This window comes from Ambystoma mexicanum, chromosome 6p (genome assembly GCF_040938575.1).
Source record: "Ambystoma mexicanum isolate Mex_15411 chromosome 6p, UKY_AmexF1_1, whole genome shotgun sequence".
Taxonomy (NCBI): domain Eukaryota; kingdom Metazoa; phylum Chordata; class Amphibia; order Caudata; family Ambystomatidae; genus Ambystoma; species Ambystoma mexicanum.
This window is the reverse complement of record NC_090935.1, coordinates 1119622007-1119641916: the sequence shown is the minus strand read 5'-3', so window position 1 is coordinate 1119641916 and position 19910 is coordinate 1119622007. Positions and strand designations below refer to the sequence as shown.

General features: G+C 44.4%; 1 protein-coding gene across 2 annotated transcripts in view; it reads left to right on the top strand.

Moving 5' to 3' along the window:
- SLC1A1 (solute carrier family 1 member 1) overlaps positions 1 to 19910 on the top strand; it is a 581019-nt gene that overhangs the window by 390320 nt on the left and 170789 nt on the right. The gene's annotated exons all lie outside the window — the stretch shown is intronic.

Here is a 19910-nt window from a genome sequence, read left to right as displayed (position 1 = left end):
ATTCTGCAAGTCACATATGTGTGCCCAGGAAGCGGGTTGGGACTGTATGGTCCCAATCCACACTACTGGTGCCAGGATGTCTGAAGTGCCTGAATGACTGGGACCACCGGGGGTGGTCCATGACTGGGATGCCTGTATGAGAACAGATCTTCAACTGGAAGTCCTTGATTTTGGCGCAAAGCTAATTTTGGATAAGAGAAGGGGCTCTGCATCCATTCTAGATCGATCACCTGAGTTCTCCCCGAACTAATGAAGGAGCTAAGTATCCTTCAATGAAGAAACAGACTTGTGAAACCACCAGAGACGCATTGGAAGGTTTGGCACCCTTTGCCCTCTGCTGTCCCGTCTGACCCCTGTTTTCTTCCTTGATCAAGAAGGCCTGCAAGGGCGCTTTGCCCCTTTGGAGTAGTGGGAACAACTACTCTCGGCACCACCTGCTTACCTACCAAAGGAGCCCTTTTGGAAGTGTTCCTCGGACATCCAGTTAAGTGTGTAGAGTCTCATCTGAGTTAGCTGTGTCTCCTGCTGAGCTGCAGCCCACCACAGACTGTGATAGTTTCTACAGCGCCAAAGCCTGAGAACCAGAGACGAGCAAGGGAGAAGATCCACAGTACTGCTGCTACTGCTGCCTGTCCTGTGAACTAGAGCCCGACAGCCCAGGGAACTTTAAGTAGAAGCAAGGTACCGCGGCTGCCCTTCACTGCACCTTGCTGACTGCTGTGTCCAAAGACGAGAGGAGAAAGGAAGGATCTTCCAATTGTTTAGGGCCCGGTATGTTCCGTACCCATTAAGCGCCCACCTGCCCTACACCCCATAAATGAACCCCAGGCAAAATGGCCCTCAATACCATAACCCTTGACCTGGCCAGTATTCACAACTTCATTGCTGTTCAAATAATCCCCTTATGTCTCTAAACGGCAGTGTAAATAAGTCAAATTATTGCAAATAAGCCCCAGGTGCTGAGTATCAATACTCAAGATGTAGGTGAATCATAAGAGGTTATTGGGAGTGGGTTCACTCGTTCCCTGCTCATTTAGGAAGTGTATGGAGTTAATCAGATCCCCAGCATTGGGACTCTCGAATCCATATGTTCGTAAGCTGTTTTTATTCTTGTGTAAAATATATAAAGCAGTGTATACATCAAGTGACTATTTTGAAAACTATCCAGGGTGCTGTGGTAAGAATGATCTCATGCCTGAAGCCTTAACTCGTCATGTGTGGCTTTACGAAAGGAAGATGAGTCAGTATCGCCATTAAAGTTAACGTGTACAGTATTTCATTTGAACAGTTTCTGTTGCATCTCTGTACAGACTATTCCCTGTGTTTGTAACTGTATGAATGTATTCCGCCAATGTAATACTTAACCTGATTTAAAGGTTTCCCCATTTCGCTGGGTATATACTACTTTCACATCATCTCGCCCCTCACGGGTACGCTGCTACTACTCTGCCATACTGAATATTATTTGCATTTACCTTGCATTGTATTTTGCCTATTCATTTTTACTAAAACTAAGTTCTGACTGGCATCCCTGGCATCAGAAATCATTCACCTATCGCTGCAGTCATTTTTGCGTACACATTAAGCCTCCAGGGACCTTGTTTCATTATGAGTGTGTTTAATGTGCTAGTTATTTCGCATTGGTTCTTCATTGCCCATTGTGTTACCACTTGTGCTCCCCCAGTCCAGAAATGCATTACTTCCCCTCCTCAAGGCATCTCCATTGGCGAGGTCTGCACAGATTTGGTCACAGGCACGGTTGTCAGGTAGACAAGCAACTGGCGGATCTCCACCAGAATTGGTAAATAATACAGCCAACTTATTTATAAGTAAAGAAATACCTTGCAGTCTCATCCACCATCTTTAATGCTGTTGCTCCTTCATGAGTGCTTGGATTGCAGAAACAATGGTCAATGCATTTCGGACAATGCGTCCTTCATAAAGGCAATATCTGGCATCAAGCGTAACTAATATTTAGTTGTGTTGCCTTATCTCCAGAATGTGTGGCATACGAAAGTTTCTCTCCAGGTTCAGAATGCACGCCAACTTGTGTCATAAGAAGGTTTCTCTCGAGATTTAGAATGCACGCCAACTTGTGTCATAAGAAGGTTTCTCTCGAGATTTAGAATGTATGCCAACTTGTGGCATAGAAAAGCTTCTCTCCAGATTCAGAATGCACGCCAACTTGTGGCACAGGGTAGCTTCTCTCCAGATTTAACTTGTGGCATAAGAAAGCTTATCTCAAGATTCAGAATGCATGCCAACTTGTGGCACAGGAAAGCTTCTCTCCAGATTTAACTTGTGGCATAAGACAGCTTCTCTCCAGATTTAGGATCACAACTTGTGGCATAAGAAAGCGTCTCTCCAGATTTAGAATGCACACTGACTTGTGGCATAAGAAAGCTTCTCACCAGATCTAGAATGCACGACAACTCATGGCATGAGAAAGTTGCTCTCCCGTATTAGAATGCACACCAATCTGTGGCATCAGAAAGCTTCTCTCTATATGGCATAAGAAAGCTTCTCTCTAGATTTTGAATGCACGCCAATTTGTGGCATAAGAAAGCTTCTCTGTAGATTTAGAATGCACATCAACTCATTGCATAGGAAAGCTTCTCTCCAGATTTAGAATGCACACCAACGTGTGGCATAAGAAAGCTTCTCTCCAGATTTAGAATGCACACCAACTTGTGGCATAAGAAAGCTTCTCTCCAGATTTAAAATGGACACCAACGTGTGGCATAAGAAAGCTTCTCTCCAGATTTAGAATGCACGACAACTTGTGGCATAAGAAAGATGAATGCACGCCTACTTGTGGCATAGGAAAGCTTCTCTCTAGATTCAGAATGCATGCCAATTTCTCTCTAGATTTAGAATGCACGCCAATTTGTGGCATAGGAACGCTTCTCTCCAGATTAAGAATGCACGACTACTTGTGGCATAAGAAAACTTCGCTCCACTTTTAGAATGCACACCAACTTGTGGCATAAGAAAGATTCTCCATATTTAGAATACACACCTACTTGTGGCATAATAAAGATTCTCCATATTTAGAATACACACATACTTGTGGCATAATAAAGTTTCTCCATATTTAGAATGCACACCTACTTGTGGCATAAGAAAGTTTCTCTCTAGATTTAGAATGCACACCAACTTGTGGCATAAGAAAGCATTTTTGTTAGGGCAAGAGTTCCCACATGCTGGATGTACTGTATCCAATTCTGGTGGGGATCCCCAGTTGTGTGTGCACATTGTATCCTAATAAGTGAAATTCAGGTTTTGGTCAGCATCTAATACTGTATTTAAACTACATCCAGGAATGGTGAAGAATTGTTTAAAATGATGGTGCCCACTCATTTTCTTTATATTCACAGTTATCAGGTGAACCCTTTTTTATTCAGCACTAATTTCCAGAAGGTCCTCACAAGTCAGAAACCTGGCTGGTCTAGGGCCTGACTCCACTGAGGGCCCTTCTGGTAATCAGCATCCCTTGTATGAACCAGTGTTACACTGAGTTAGGCCAGTTGCCTCTGTGCTCACTGAAGGCCATGCTTGACATGAGGCTAGGATGTAGGTGTGGTTTGTGGAGAATATGATGTTGTCTAGTGAGTGCTCTAACGGAATGCAGCTCATCTCCCACACAGCGACTCTGCTGATGAATTAAACATGAGTCTCTCCGTTACCTTTCACACATAAACGTATTCACGATCCGAGTCACTTTTCCATTTAAAACATGGCAACATTTCCCTCACCCCGCCACTGTGCTACTTGGTTCCCTTTGGCCACTGTTCACTGTGTCTATGCCATTTAACAATCTAATGCTTTCTGTGAACTGTAATATTGATTCATTTCAATTAAGCTAAATGTACTAATGTACCAGATTCTATAAGGTTTATGGAAGAAAAGTCCCAAAATACCCGGAACTAAACACATTTTTCGATTTGGGGTTGTTTTCCCGCAGTGAAAATGTTTGAAGGAGAAACGACCGAAGATTATTTGTTCGAAATAATCTTCGGTCTTTTCGCTCCTGAACATTCCTGATGTGCCCAAACCCTACCCACACCCCCATCTCCATCCCCCACCCCCTTACTTACCTTCAATTCTGTCTCGCTGTGTCCCTGCAACGCCTGTTCAATTTCACTTGGTGATCGGTAACCGGCGCCGCAGGGTCCTTTTCTTTTTTGTTTTGTTTTGTTGGGTCAGCGTAGGGGCTTCCCTCGCAACATGCCGCTCACTATACTATAGTGAGCGGGGAGTTGCATGGACACCCACACAGCTCCCGCAGCCTTTTATTCTTTTTTTTTTGGACTGCAGGACAGCTGCAGGGGACACCACACAACCCCTGCTCACAGTATAGTAAGCAGGGTTGGAGGGACACCCCCGCAGCCCTAAACCGAATCCAAATGAGCTACCCAACCAAAAGTCTACCTTTTAGAAGGTCGAACATTTGGTGGTACCTTCTTTTGGACTTTTGGTTAGTTAGGTCATTTGGATTCGGTCATTTTGGCCGAAACTCATTTTCCACCTTTGCTGCACAATGACATTGTCTGTGAACTTGAGAGAATCATCCTGGACACCTTTGTTAGGGCTGCAGCGATGAGACGTTGATTTAAGAGGTACAGCCAGGACAGCAGACGTGGTTAATGCTTTCCTTGGTGTACAAGGTATGACATCTAGATAAGGTCCAGGAGATTAATTCCAAATGCTGTGATTCAGTGGGATACTATCATTCGCACTGCAAAGCCTTGAATCAAGCTGGCAGTAATTGATCTGTCTCGCCACAGGCTGGGAATTGTGTCCCATCCCTCATTTGCATGCACATCACAGGTTCTTTTTTGGGACTTATCAGAGACGGTGCCTGCAGTCTTTCGCAATGATCCTTTAGGAGGAAAGTGGCACCATGCACCTGTGCTCCCAACGTGTACCCTCAAACCAGGACTTGAAACTTAACCTGTGAGGTATTGTATTTTTTCTCATTAAAGTGTCTTGCGACAGCAGAGTTCACATTGTGGTTATGTATAAATGACTTGTGTTCGTTCATGCGAATTCTCAATTTTCGTCCTGTTTCCCCTACATAGTACAGTCCACACAGACACTTTAATGAGAAAAAACACAATACCTCACAGGTTAAGTTTCAAGTCCTGGAAACCATAGAAGTTCAAGGCCCTTATATGGACTCGAAAAAAAGAAGACAACAGAGAGAAGGTTATTGGATAGACCGTCTAGAAGCATTGTCCCCACAAGGACTTAATGAAGAGTTTGATCTTAATTGCTTTTTGTAATAACTATGTTGTCGTGCTCATCATGATACACAGTGCACAGACATCAACATCACATAGTGACATTGAAGATACGTTAAGTGTATACTTGATACCACTGATCTAAGAAGAGTGCATAAGTCAGTAGCATAGCATTATCACACCACAAACAGAAATTAGATTGCACGATTGAAAAGTAACAGCATAATCAATTAGTAAAACCCAGTTATGATACGATCATATCCTGCATACACAAGATTCGCAAAGTAGTCCCAAAGTTGACTTGCACCTAATGATTTTCTAGTTACTACTTTTGACCATCATGGACGCTATTAGAAGTATAAGTCTCTATTTATCAACTAGGACTTTTACACATGTTTTACTTTTAATTATAGACCTACATTTTGGGTCAATTGCACTAGGTTCAACACATTAATTTCGTACTAATCTTACTCATGGTAAAGAAACATAAATAACTGCCGTAGCAATAGTTTTACGGCTCAAGCAGTTAGTGATAATGTCAACAAAAGATCTTGCCACCACCAACATGGCTGACACGTGATAATGCGTGCAGACATGTTGGGACCAAACGTTGTCATAGCAACATTGTGAACCGCGATCTGCATTTGCTGATCGTGTGAGAAGGAGCAGGACCGGACGCCTGGCACCACAAGGTAAGATAAGTAGGAGCGATCATCGATTGCGTTATCGAATATTAAGTTCTTGCTGACATAGCATATAATATTACTCTAACGCGAGCCTTTATACTGTCTCGCAGTGCAGTGTGATTAAAGAAACACAGAACCTATTTGCGTTAGTAAAGAAACACGGCAAACAGGTCAGTGTCTTTAGGTGCAGGGCACTAGGAACACAGTCACAGTATGTTTTAAACTAACTTGAGATGCTTGAAGCATAATATGGATAAACACCTTAATATAATTGGGTGCACTGCATGACCAATAAAATAATAAGCAATCTCACTTATTTTACCGTATGCAACGCCCACAGCGTTATCACTATGGCAATATTGAATGGATTTAACAGACATATGCACGCAAAAGATACCTAGTAATGAGTACGGTGCGGAATGGGTTAGGTCGTGTTATAGATTAGTCTTTGACAAAATCAAATGGACTGATTATATTTGTTTCTCTTTCTTTTCTCTTCTCTCTTGAATATTTGTTTGTAATTGTGGGCACCCTGTCTGATTGTGAAATGGTCAAACTGCATTATTGCTTTGTGTTACATTATGAATCTGTTTCATGATTTTGATGTGTTGTAATTCATTAATCACGTTGATACGTTTTGACATATGAATATTACTTAGTTAGCATTTATAACCCGGCTCTGAAGAAGGAAGTATGCCGAAATCCATTAGCCATATGGGTTTTCGTTTACCTCATTCACAGCCTTAGTCTAATTGGTGAAGCTGAATCAAGAACACTTGATTTTTAAGACTGCTAATTACTCTTTGAAATAATAAAGCAATTTCAAAATGACCACAGTGCAACCAAAGTCTATATACATATAAAAAGAAATTGCTTAACCCTAAGTGGGTATCGGGTGTGCAGCCCATACCGAAGGCTCATTAGCCTAGGTCTTTCTTCTCTTTCAGTTTACTTTCAGTGCCCTAGACGGTGGCATTGGACAGTGGGCTGCACCCTACTAATGAATATTTAATCAAAAATAGAGATATAGATAATACAACAAAAGAAGACAACATAAAACAAGCTGTGCACTCTCGCCGTTTCTCTATTGCCAATATTTCGACTTCTTCTGGCAGACCTGGTACTACTGCAGCTCTTGCCCTGGTGGGACAACCTCAAACTTCTAGAGTGAAGGGAACCTTTGGATATGTCTCTATATCCCTATGCACACAGGTGATCTTTATGGCTCCCTGCCCTTTTAGATCTTTGGTGTATACTAGGTCTGTGCCCACCGCGGTTTTCTTGCTCCCCGAGTTTATTAGAGCTTTAGCCCAGATGTCATTGACTCGGGCCTTCTCTTGAGTTTGGAAGGGCTGAGGGTGGCAGCAGTAGATCTCTGCCTCTTCCATCTCTTCTTTTCTTTCTTCTCCCTCTGCCGTCCATTCCTCTGGCCCCACCCATGCTACCTCCATGGGTTCCTCTATGAGCTTTTTGGGACAGGCTGAGGTGGAATGCTCCTTTTCTCCACAGGAGAAGCATGTAGGTGTAGTGGAGAACAGAGGTTTCCCACTTGTCGCATCTTCCCCTAAAGTTGTTTCTGTTTTTAACCACAGTGGATGAAAGGGTCTTTGAATGGTCTCTTCTTTCTGTGTTTCTTGTTAGAGAGGGTACTTTGGGTCTTCTAGATGATTCCACCAAAGTGACTTTATTTGATCGTTTAAATTCCCTCCTAGGGTCTACTGACTTCCCTGAGTTTTTAAGATATTTACAGGCCTCGGATTGGGTCTGGCCTATATGAATAGCCCGATCTTTGGAAGGGTGGGTGTGTTGAAACACAGCTCTCTAGAGAGATGGAGGGAGAGCATTCACAAATTGCTCCAGTGCCAGAGTGTCTAATATCTCCGGCCTGGTCTTCCTCCTGACCATTGGCTTAGAGTATTCTGCACTCCACTGGCCAACTCCATTGGGCCCTCATTGGGAAGCAACTGCAGGTTTCGGAATATTAACCCAAAGAAGCTTCTTAAGAGGGCAGTTTTTATCTCTTGAAAAGAGACGGTTCCCTGGGGATTTATATGTTGGTAGGATAACTTCAGTTCTCCCTTCAGTAACGGTCCCAAATAACAGACTTTAAGGCCCTCGTCCCACTGAAACTGGTCAGCTAGCCTTTTTAAAGTTGGTAAAGAAGACAGCTAAGTCTTCTCGCTTGTGGTATGGTTGTAAGACACCATAGGGGAGGACCTGAGGACTTTGACCTACCCCTATTTGGTTGAGGTTCTCCTGGTGATGTTGTTCGCCCCTGTCTTGGTTGTCAATTACAATTATGAAAAGTTAGTATTGGGAGGATAGCTCAGGGGCAACGCTCTCGCCTTGGAAGCAAGACGATGCAGAACAACACAGGTTTGATCCCCGGGTCCGCGCTTAGACACCTCTGGGTATTAAGCGTGTCATAAATAACAAATTACTATAATCCTCTCCAGGAGCATCTCAAGGGATGTCATTTTTCCTCAGGGTTCTGAAATGTCTGGAATTTATTTTGGGACGGATAAGACTTGAGCTCCTCATCTTCCTCTCAATACTTGAGGTCATCGTCTTCCTCTCAATCGATGGAGAGTGTGGCAGAGAGTTGTGTAAGCCCTTCTCTTTTTAATATAGGTTTTTTGGCGGTTGCCCCCAAAGATGGTTTTATTCCCAAACGTCCTATTGGTGGAAGCTGGACAATGGGATTGGCCATGCGATCTAGGCGAGAGTCTGACTCTATATAGAGTCACTCTGATCCTACTTCTTACACCATGTACGGTGAACCAGAAGAATTAGTCAGACTAGAGAGTAACATTTCAAGGGTGTTTATTTGAAAGAAAGAGAAAATGCCTACCTGTTCCTATTGCTATGAGGGATTTTCCCTGCCGACAAACAAAACTAGGGGTGCTCGTCAATTTTCCGAATCAAAACAGTCCTCAGTCTGAAACCTTACCTCTATCTGGCCGTACCATATTTTGAAAAACGAACATGACCGTTAGCCAGAGTAGTAGCCCTTTCACTTAGGCTTCTTATGGGCAAAACTACTTGGGTTGCTCCCAAGCACTGTTCATCAGTCCAACGTTGGTTTTTCATAGTTTATCAGAGTAAGGTTGTTAGTCCTCTCTTCAGGGTCCTTATAAAAAAGTTTTAAGTCTTTACACAAAGGAGAAATTATTCTCTTAGTGCGATTCCACCAACTTGGACATTGTCCTTCAAATTGTTCTTAATTTAGGATTGAGTAATTGAACCCTCAGGTTCCCTGTTTAACAAGTGTTGAAAAATCAGACTATTTTTGGGGGATCCTCCAAAGCCTTCTGGCCTCTGATTTTCCCAACTCAGCAGGGTCTCTCTTGGGCATCTGCCTGCGTCCAGAAATCAGGTTTCTCTGGCTTCAGTAACCTCTTTGGCTTCTCCAGCTTGAGTTATTGAACCCTCCAGGTTCCCTCTTTTCCAAGTGTACTTATTTTTCTTGGGCTCCCCAAAAGCCTTCTGGCCCTCTGATTTTTTTTAACTCAGCAGGGTCTCACTTTGGCATTTGCCCATGTCCAGTGAACATGTAAGTGCCATGTATGTCATTTTCCAGCCACACAGTTGTGTTGTTCTTGAGAATTTATTTATCTTGGGTGATATGCTTTGTAGGACCTTTCATCTGGATGACAGTCCGGTAACCAGAAAGAGTTCAGTGGGAGTGGGCCCCGTTGTCTGGATGTGATTGCTACAAAGAAGCAGTTGCTTTGACGAACCAATTACAGTGTCCAGTTAAAATACCTAATGCAAAAGGATCGAATGCCAAAGGGTCGACTCAATTTGACCTAAAACCAAAGGGTCGAATTTTTTTTAAAAAAAATATATATTTTTGGGTTTCCGTTTTTGAAAAAAAAGTGGCATTACCACAAAAAAAAAAATTCGACCCTTTGGTTTTAGGTCCTTTTGATTCGACCCTTTTGACTTTCGATCCTATTCATTCGAAACTTTGACCTATAACCACCAATTACCCCCTCGTCGGTGGTGTACATGACCGGTAATGGCCCACCAGCCCAAGCCTGGGCAGGCCCATTGAAGCGAGGGCCTCGGTGAGGCTGTTACCATCCATGTACACCCCCGACGAGTGGGTGATAACTATTTGCACCCCAAGGTTTTAACGGAAGAAGGTCTCTGCACGTATTGTGTGAGCCAAATCTCCAGAAAAAAATCAAGATGGTTGCTACCATTTGCATGCCGTCAGGTGTGGGCGGGAGGATTGCCGCGACCTGAGCACAAAGCTCCAGTCCAGCAGCTAAGTGGGTAGGGAGGGGGAGGGGAAAGGGTTTGAATGTATGTGGGGAGGGAGGACGGATGTGGGGAGGCAACAGGGAGATACTCCCTGTTGCCTCCCCACAAGCAAGATGACGCCAAATGGGTTAGGGCCTCTGGTGGCTGGAAAGAGCAGGCAGCCTACAGTGTATTCTCGCCCACTCTTCCAGCCACCTAGGTGTAAATAAATAATATAGCCTTGGATGGTTCATTGCTTGCTGTTCCAGAGTGCTGCAATGGTGAGAACCCTGAAGCCCAGTGGTCTTACCTCTGGGTGTCTTTCATCTAAGATTGGCCTGGCGGGTTGGTTGCCCTGGTGGGATTTGAGGTTTCTTTTATCAATGTCCTGGGGAGCTAGTTGTTGAAGATGTGCAAGCCCACTGCCCCCATAGGCTTCGTACATAGCACAACAGATTTCGAATACGTTCTTCAATCGGTAGCCAATGAAGGGCTGTCCAGGCCGTTGACATGTGGTCTGTTTTTCTCAAGTTCAGGCAGACCCTAGCTTTTTGGTTATGAATCCTGTAATTTTTGGAAATCTTGTATTGAATCTACTTTATAGACCAGGATGCTCTTTTACACACATGGCATAGAAAGAGGCAGTGGTGTGAGTACCTTGCCATGCAAGATCCATCCCATGCAAGTGTACACTTGATTGCAATTCCTGTCGAATGATGTCAGTGCCTTGGCATTTGATGGCATCACCTGTGAATGTTATGAGTGTCTAGTCTCCAAGTTGGACTATTGTAACTCACTACTCTGTGGCACCTCAGAAAAAAACATCAACAAGCTACAAGTCACACAGAACAATGCCCTGTGGGCACTTTGGACCGGAGTAAACATGCCCATATCTCCAAAACTAGAAGATTCGTTCACTGGCTCTCGATCAAGGAGAGAATGAAATGTAAGACTCTATCAACCACCATTGCCTATCCAACCAGGCACCGACATACCTCACCCAGAAGATTAAAAGACAAGCCCCCTATAGATCTCAGCGACCTGCCTAGAAACACTGACTAGACCAAGATTCCACCGTATAAGGGCAGGAGGCTCCAGTTTCCCAGTCAATCTCCCCTCTCACTTGCGGGCTGAACCATCTTAACCGCTGTTCAGAAGGAAACTTCAAATGTATCTAACTAACTACTGCATTGTTTTCTCCCTGCACTGATCTTTTGTATTTAATGAGCGCCTAGCTTGCTAAGGGCTTTGTTCGCTGATATAAATGTATACATAAATACAATTACAAATAAATACATTTGAGGCCAATCTCTATCAAAGGGTAAGTGCCAGGAGATTTGGTAGTGATCCCGTGCAATGGTTTGCTCATCTGTGCATTTGATTGCAAACACCACTGGCAAAGATGCGAGTACCTGGACATTTGAAAGCAATGCCTAGGAATGTATGAGGACCTGGCCCTTTATTGGCAATCACTGGGTTTCCAGTGTGAAAACCTGTACATCTGATTTCTGGCAAAAATGGCATTGCGTACCTGTGCATTTTATTGAAAACCCTCGAAATAATGTATCAGACCATTTGGAACACTTCCTGGCAAAGGTGTAAGTACCTGGCGGTTTGCTGGGAATCCCTTGCCAGGATACGATTACCTCAGCTTTTAATGGCATGACCTGGCAATGTATGTGAGTACCTCGGGTTTGGTTTGTATTCACTGGTATATGAAAGTAATGCTTGTCTTAGGGTTTGCGCCCCAGAACGAATGGTAGTACCTGAGCCTATGATGGCAATAGCTGACTAATTGCGAATGCCTGACAAATGCAGGCGTGTAGTATTGGGCTTACATCAGTACATCATTGCAAGCCATAGAATGTTTACCTGGCTGGAACCTTCATGTGTGCTCAAGGTTCCAGGAAGGACAGTTAAGGATGACTGGATGGGAGATCAACTTGAAAGGATGTATTTATCTTAGCTTCCTACCTCCCTTTCATATCTGTACCCTCTAATAATAAATCCACTGCACATTTCTACTCACCTGTGTCAGCGGGCCTCCTTCTTACCTGATCACTGCCTGACATGAATACTACAAGGCGCAATACAGTGCCAATGCAAATGCAGGCGCAATACATCACCAATGCAAATGCAGGCGCAATACAGTGCCAATGCAAATGCAGGCGCAGTACAGCACCAATGCAGGTGCAATACATAGCCAATGCAAATGCAGGCGCAATACATCACCAATGCAAATGCAGGCGCAATACAGCGCCAACGCAAATGCAGGCACAATACAGCGCGAATGCAAATGCAGGCGCAATACAGTGCCAATGCAAATGCAGGCGCAATACAGTGCCAATGCAAAAGCTAAACTGATCGTCTTTGCCACTGCTTATTCACTGTATGGATAATTAAATCGAGCGCCTTTTGCCTCAGACGCTGTCCATACAAATCTGTTATTCTGTTATGTTAAGACCAGACAGCACATTACCCATACAGTGTGAGGCCTGTTACTCTAGTAATGGGTCGCCACACATGTCTGATCCTGTTTGCCCTTTGGCCCTTAATGAATGCCTCTTTCGGATTGGTGGCTTGCTGGCTTTCATCACAGTAATTATAATAATTTGATATTTATATGGCACTTTGATCCAAAGCATTTTACATAAATTATTATTACCCAATCGACATTGGTACTCACTTTATCAACCTCAGGAGGATGAAAGGCTGAGTTGACCATGCCAATATATGAACCTGCGACCTGCAGATCAAACACAGATCACAGCAACCTGCGCTTAACCCGCTGAGCCATCTTACCAGCTCTCACAGTTGCAAACAAAGCCCAAGGGGTCTTTCTCAACGCTGAGGGTCGGTTTCCAGGGGTAATTACAGGAAAATATTGCGACATTCTATTAATAGAAGCAGGTAATCCAATATCTGGCGTGTATCCCAGATTCTATCAAGAGGTTCCTGCAAAGAAATCACCATTTATATGTAGTAGCGTACATCACACTCCATCAGCTGTCACGATGTATTACTTATTAAGTCCCATTACTTTCTCATGAATAATGTACTTTTCTAGAAAATAGAGCGTACTGGCAGCTCAGTGTCTCGGCCCTTTATGCTAGACTTGCAGGACTTCTGAGCCAGGGCCTGCATTCAGAGTGCAAGCCTTTACCAGGGACATTATTTAGGGGTCGCTAGGGGTCGCAAATGCGACCCCTGAGGTCTCCCTTGCTACCTTGCTGCCCCTAAAAAAAAGAAATGTTAAAAACCTTTATTTTTCTTTTTAAATGTGGCCAGTGCCATGTGGCTTTTTTGCTTCTCGATTGGCTGGCTTTCTTGTTCAGGTGTCTTAACCAAAACCAAAAAAACAGGGGTTCCACAAGTTTAACACTTTCAGCAGTGACCCTAAATAGGAAAAAATAGGAATGAAAAATATTTTCATGAGTCATGGATTTAGTCTGTTCTTAAACACCTCAACTCAGCGTTTCAGTCTTCTGAAGTCAATAAATGAGTACAACACAGGTTGGGTGATATTGCATGTATATTTGTTCTATATAAAGCACTTAATCGTAAGTGCTATATAATATCACATCATTATCATTTGGCCATGGACGTCTGCTTGCATTCACAGTAATTTGGTGATATGGGCATATACACACTGATCTTAATGATACATATGGTGATCCTTTCTTGTATAAAATGTATATCACATTTGATATTGTAACCATGTTTTCCGTAGTGTACTTAGAAACAATGCTATGTGATGCAACTTCCTGTTTTGTCAAGGGGTGAAAGGTCGTGTTCCATCGCTTCCCGTGATATCACTTCAGGGTGTAGTCAAATGACCACTTCCTGTGATGTCATCAGAGGTCAAGGGTCGTGTGATGTCATTTCCACTACCCCTGACAATTTGGTGAAATGACGTCCCTGATCTTTACGCATCCCTTTTTCACTTTCTGATCCATGGCAAGTGCAAAACTAGCAAGATATCACCACTCTTGCCAGAACTACAGCCAATACGGACATCCCATTAAAGCACATCCATGCTGTATTTTTTCAGTCTTTTCTGAGTGGTAAATATATTTTGCGTGAGATATATAATTTGGATATATTTATCTTCACATATTGTCACTACATCATTTTTTAGTTTGCACAAAAGCGCTCTGTTTACAACTACTCATCTCAGTAAGTAGGGCTCAGATGTTTATAGCCACATATAGTACGGAAATAGCCAAAAGCGAAGACATCGGAGTAAGCTAGAAATGGCATGCAACTGGCAAGGGGGGACATTTGCCTCACGGGCCCCCAGCAACAAAGGCTTCAGGGCTGGCCCCTCAGGGATTTAGGGCTGCCTCCCTGCATGTGATCACCACCCTCCGCCCTTTCCACTGAAGCCAAGGGCTGTCTCAACAGAGACAAAACAATGAACACCCCACATTAGCATGACTAAAGGAACTATGGGACTTTCTGCAGCACCTGCCTCCTAGGGTCATTTCTTTTCTTTTATTTATTTTATTTGCATTTTTAAAGCGCTCACATAGACCAGGGGAATCGAGGCACTGTTACATGAATATGTTTTAGTTGCGTATTTATAACGCGCTTAATGCCCAGAATTTCTAAGCATGGACCCGGGGATCGAACCTGTGTTGCTTTGTGTCGTCCTGTTTCCAAGGTGAGCACATTGTTGCTGAGCTATCCTCCCAGGTGATCCGTGTTAATACAGGGCTGAGTATATGCAGCTCATGTTCACATGCAGGACGGATAGCTCATTGTGTTAAGTGCTTGCTGCTGATGTCTATGCTCAAAGCGTAGATAACATATTCCAGCCCAGGAAGTGTCAAATCAGAATTTCTTTCTTGGTAGTAACGTGGATTAGTACCCTGCAGGTGGTGCCAGGCAACGGCGGAGGCTCAGAACGTAGGCTTTACTACTGTATGGTACAAGTCTGCGTTACAAGCTTCCTGGTCAGCCTGTGCCCGCTTCCCCGCTCCCCCGTCCCCTTCACCATAGCATCCGTGTAGTTTCCTACACGGGTGCTAATGTTTAAAAAAGGAAAACTATCTTTCCTGTGCAGCCCGGCTCAGGCAGTGCTGCTGTCACCTCAGTCCGTTTTCCATGCTGATGACGTGTAAGTCACCAACATGGAAAACAGACCTATGCTTTCAGCAGCACTACGTGGCCCGGTCGGGCTGCGCAGGAAAGGTGTGTTTCTTTTTTTATTTTTTATTTAAAAAAGAAAACATGAGCTCCTGTGTAGGGAACTAAGCGAGTGCTAATGGCAATATGCCTATCGGTGGTGGGCCGACCCTGTAGGTAATGGCCCGCCACCCTCGTGAAGGGACCCCTCATGCGCTCGGGCTATTAACTTGGGCAGTGGGCCATTACCTACAGGGTCGGCCGGCCACCTCGAGTATATCGCCTCAATAATGCCATACCAATCCCGTGAAGCATGTTAACAAGTACTACAATCTATTAGAGTTAATTTACACCAGAGCACATGCACACTGCCTTTCTAGGCTCATTTAGAAGAAAGTGAGAGATTGGTGGCACAACCATATTGGCAAAGATTCTGGAAATGTGTTTTCTGTGGCATAGGGGCGTTCACGGTGCTGCATGGCAGGGACTAGCTTAAACGTTTTTGAACTGGGATGGAGTTCCATAATGCCAGGGCTGCTCGTGGCCTCCCAGACTGCCAAGGTGACTCACTCCGTCTACTAATGGTGCTGCACGCCTTCCAGTCTGAGCACAGAGTGCTCTCGGCTCAGCCTCTCGTCTGGATGTGAACAAATGTATCCATGTACTACCCGAAATGCCATCGGCCATACAAACGCTGATGAGCTTCAGGGACAGCAGGTGGGCTCATTCGGAAACTGCCACATCAGGAATCACTGATGATTAAACCATGATGCAAGAAAATCTACTCAAGCTGGAGGAACAGGTCTTACAGAAGAAGATCTTGAAAACATGCCGCAAAGAGACAATATCAGCATTAAAGACTTTTAGAGGGAGCAGATGATGAGAATTTTGATAACTGTCTGACAGGCCTGCTTGGTGCTCTTCTGGGGGTAACTTCACATGGAATTTGAAATTCGAGATCAGGGTGGGTCAGAAGGAATAACATCACAATTAAAACCTGAGGGATACTTTGGTTAATGTCCATGATTAAAAGCCAAGGAGGTAGTCCTGAGGCTCGTGCTGCATGTTCCATGACCCCTTAGACCAGGCATTTCAGTGATGGCAAGGGGTGAAACACCGGATGCATTTTCTGAGGGAAGGGAACACCAGACACTGTTGGACAGTTATCTTCGGCGGCATTTCCTTACATTGGGTCAGAGAGCGGCATCTCACGGGCCCTGTGCAGGTGGAGGCTTTCCTGATTGGTGCCAACAATGATAGCTTAAGCCGAATGATGTGTGGAGACGGGTTGGAAGTCCAGCACCTCTCTCTGAAACCCCAGGGACCAACCTGTCAAAAGGAACCCTTTTAAAACCGCAAGCTATTGAATATTATTTTGTTATAGATGGGTGAATGGAAGTTGAGTTCATCTGGCTCTTAGAGTAGCTATGCTTGTTATCTCTGACAGTAGTTTTGTTACTTCATGTACCTGTCTAGGGAGAGTTCAAATAAAGTTTGCTTTGCTTTCTGGCATGTCAATGATCCATGGGAAGCCCTGTAAGCAATGTGCTTGATGCCCTGTCCTCTCGCTTGGCGGCTGACCCACGGAGGAAGAGCCACTGCTATAATCAGGCATTGGTAGGAGGGTAGATGCCTTCAATAGACTTCTGGGTTCCTCCTGAGAGGAGGAGAGATGGGAAAATGCTACGAGTAACTATGACAAGGGCTCAAAAGGGAGCGGGATTCATCCAGTCAAAGAAAAACACCTCACCACTGAAGGAAACCGAGTGTTTTCACCTCGTGTCTATGCACGGCACAGTTCTATACTGAGGCAAACTGACTATTCCCACCTCGTGTCTGAGGCAAACTGACTATTCCCACCTCGTGTCTATGCACGTCACAGTTCTTTACTGAGGCAAACTGACTGCTCCCAGCTCGTGTCTATGCACGTCACAGTTCTATACTGAGGGAAACTGACTAGTCCCACCTCGTGTCTATGCACGTCACAGTTCTATACTTAGGCAAACTGACTGTTCCCAGCTCGTGTCTATGCACGTCACAGTTCTATACTGAGGGAAACTGACTAGTCCCACCTCGTGTCTATGCACGTCACAGTTCTATACTGAGGGAAACTGACTAGTTCCACCTCGTGTCTATGCACGTCACAGTTCTATACTGAGGGAAACCGACTGTTCCCACCTCGTGTCTATGCACGTCACAGTTCTATACTGAGGGAAACTGACTAGTCCCACCTCGTGTCTATGCACATCACAGTTCTATACTGAGGGAAACCGACTGTTCCCACCTCGTGTCTATGCACGTCACAGTTCTATACTGAGGGAAACTGACTAGTCCCACCTCGTGTCTATGCACGTCACATTTCTATACTGAGGCAAACTGACTATTCCCAGCTCGTGTCTATGCACGTCACAGTTCTATACTGAGGGAATCTGACTAGTCCCACCTCGTGTGTGATGCACTTCAGAGTTCTATACGACGGTAAACCCACCACTCTGCTGTGCTTATCTATTCTAGCTTATGCAACTGGGCAGGGGCTCTACACCCTTGTGAAGGACAAGATGCTTTATACTCTTTGGGAGGACTCCCATACAGATGTGACCTTCATCCAGGGACTCACTTGCTTATGCAGCTGGTCACTTCCACCGCCTTTCTGAGATTCCACGGCAGGAAAGGGACGAGTGTGACTACATGTCAATATGGCGGTAAAGCATACATGAAGGCGTGGTCAGTGGTGGCACCTTCCCACTAAAGGGTTGATTGCAAACTCTCTATCTGCACAACACCAGGCAGGACCAGTTCGTGAAAGAGCTAATGCCCAAATGAAGGAGATTACTGAGGGTCATCTGATCTTGGAAGGATATTTGAATGCTCTATGGGACTAAGATCTGAATAGGTGGTGGCGGCCAAACAATTAATCCTCCTCCACTGGCCTATCAGCAGCCTCAGAGAGATATACATGATATGGGTCTCTTTAATGTCTGGGGGGAATTACACCTCAGCACTGTAGGGTATACATTTTATTCCAATAAAGAATGCATGTCAGACATACAGAGGCCAGGCCACTGGCAGATTCTCCTCACAGGTCAAATGGCAGTAATGAGGCCAAGGGGGAGTACAATCTGAGAGCCTGCTTATGACTACATCAATGTCTGCAAAGATGCGTAATCCTTTAAGGGGGTGGGGGGCTATGATGCAGAAAGGGAGGTCTACTTTCCATAGCCAGCCTGGTAAACTGCCCTTTCCACCCCAAACTGAAATAGCTTCTAGCCCAGAGCTGCCGGGAGCCTTTTTCTTTGATGTTCACATAAATGTTTCATTTATGAATACGCCAAAAGTATATATGCAGTTATATACGAGATAGAATCTCTAGCACTCAACATTAAAGGGGTAAGAGCAATGTTCGCGTTTCTCCCGCCAATATAAAGCAATACTTGCTATTTCTACTTCACCCCCCTTTATCAGTATTGGGCACAGACCTTCACATTGCCAGCCGCCGCACATTCTGTCATGAGATGGCACATGGCCTCAATGTATGATCTATATTACTCTGTATTTGCTTCCATGCTCCTAAAGCATCAAACGTGCCTACAATGTTATATTTAAAATGATATTGAAGGCTTTATTGAAGCATTCTAGGGCTCTCACTGGCCCTGACTACACCAGATTCTCAACTCAAGATTAACGAGTGGGAATGGGACTTGATACATGGGCGAGATCAGTAATGGGCAGCTGGGGGCTATCAACGGAAAGGGAGGGACATTCTATAGAATTGTCCTTGGTACCTCTTGATTTTATCCTCACCATACACCTGTGGCTTCTGGGCCCATCCAGGAGAGATTTCCAGAGGGAGAGTGATCAGGTGCGCCTATGGAAGAAAGCAGGTATCCACGTTCCAGATAGGGAATATGAGCATAAGGGCTTGAGATGCTGCATAATTATTAGAGTTGAAGAGAAGCAATTTATAGGGACAAACAATGCATTTCATAATGAGGGTTTAAGTACCCCTGGAGACCCCTCAGAGAATAGGCCCCTTAAACAGCACACAGTATTTCTAGGCCTTCATTGCTCCCCAAAATGCATGCCTGCATATACTGATTAGGTAAGACACACCAGAGGTGGAACTATGTATGTGTTTCAGGTGTACCCTTTCTTTCAGGGTCATGCCAATTGGGTTCAAGGTAGCTCCTAAGGTGTTCAAAAATGTTGTGACATACTTGGTTGGGTCTTTCCTACTTCAATCCTACCTACACAATTTGTCAATAAAAATTCCTCCAGATGGAAGATGAAGGTGGACACTACATATATCTGCCATCACCTGGCCCACTATTATTTTGCATTAGACCAGCCATAGTCACAGCTCTCTCACTCCCAGAATGCTGACTTCAGTGAAAACCATGTCAACACTTTTTGGCGACATGATCCTGCCAAAGAAAAAGCAACAAGCTGGGAGCGTGCTCATCCAGGCTACCACAAAATCACCATATCTCAGCTCGGGTCTGGCCTCTGGTGCAGAGGGACATGGTAAACGGATAGGGCAATAGGTAAGCTTCTTTTAATGCATGAAGTTCCTGTATGTGTTCTCCATTACGTTTGAATGGATATGTCT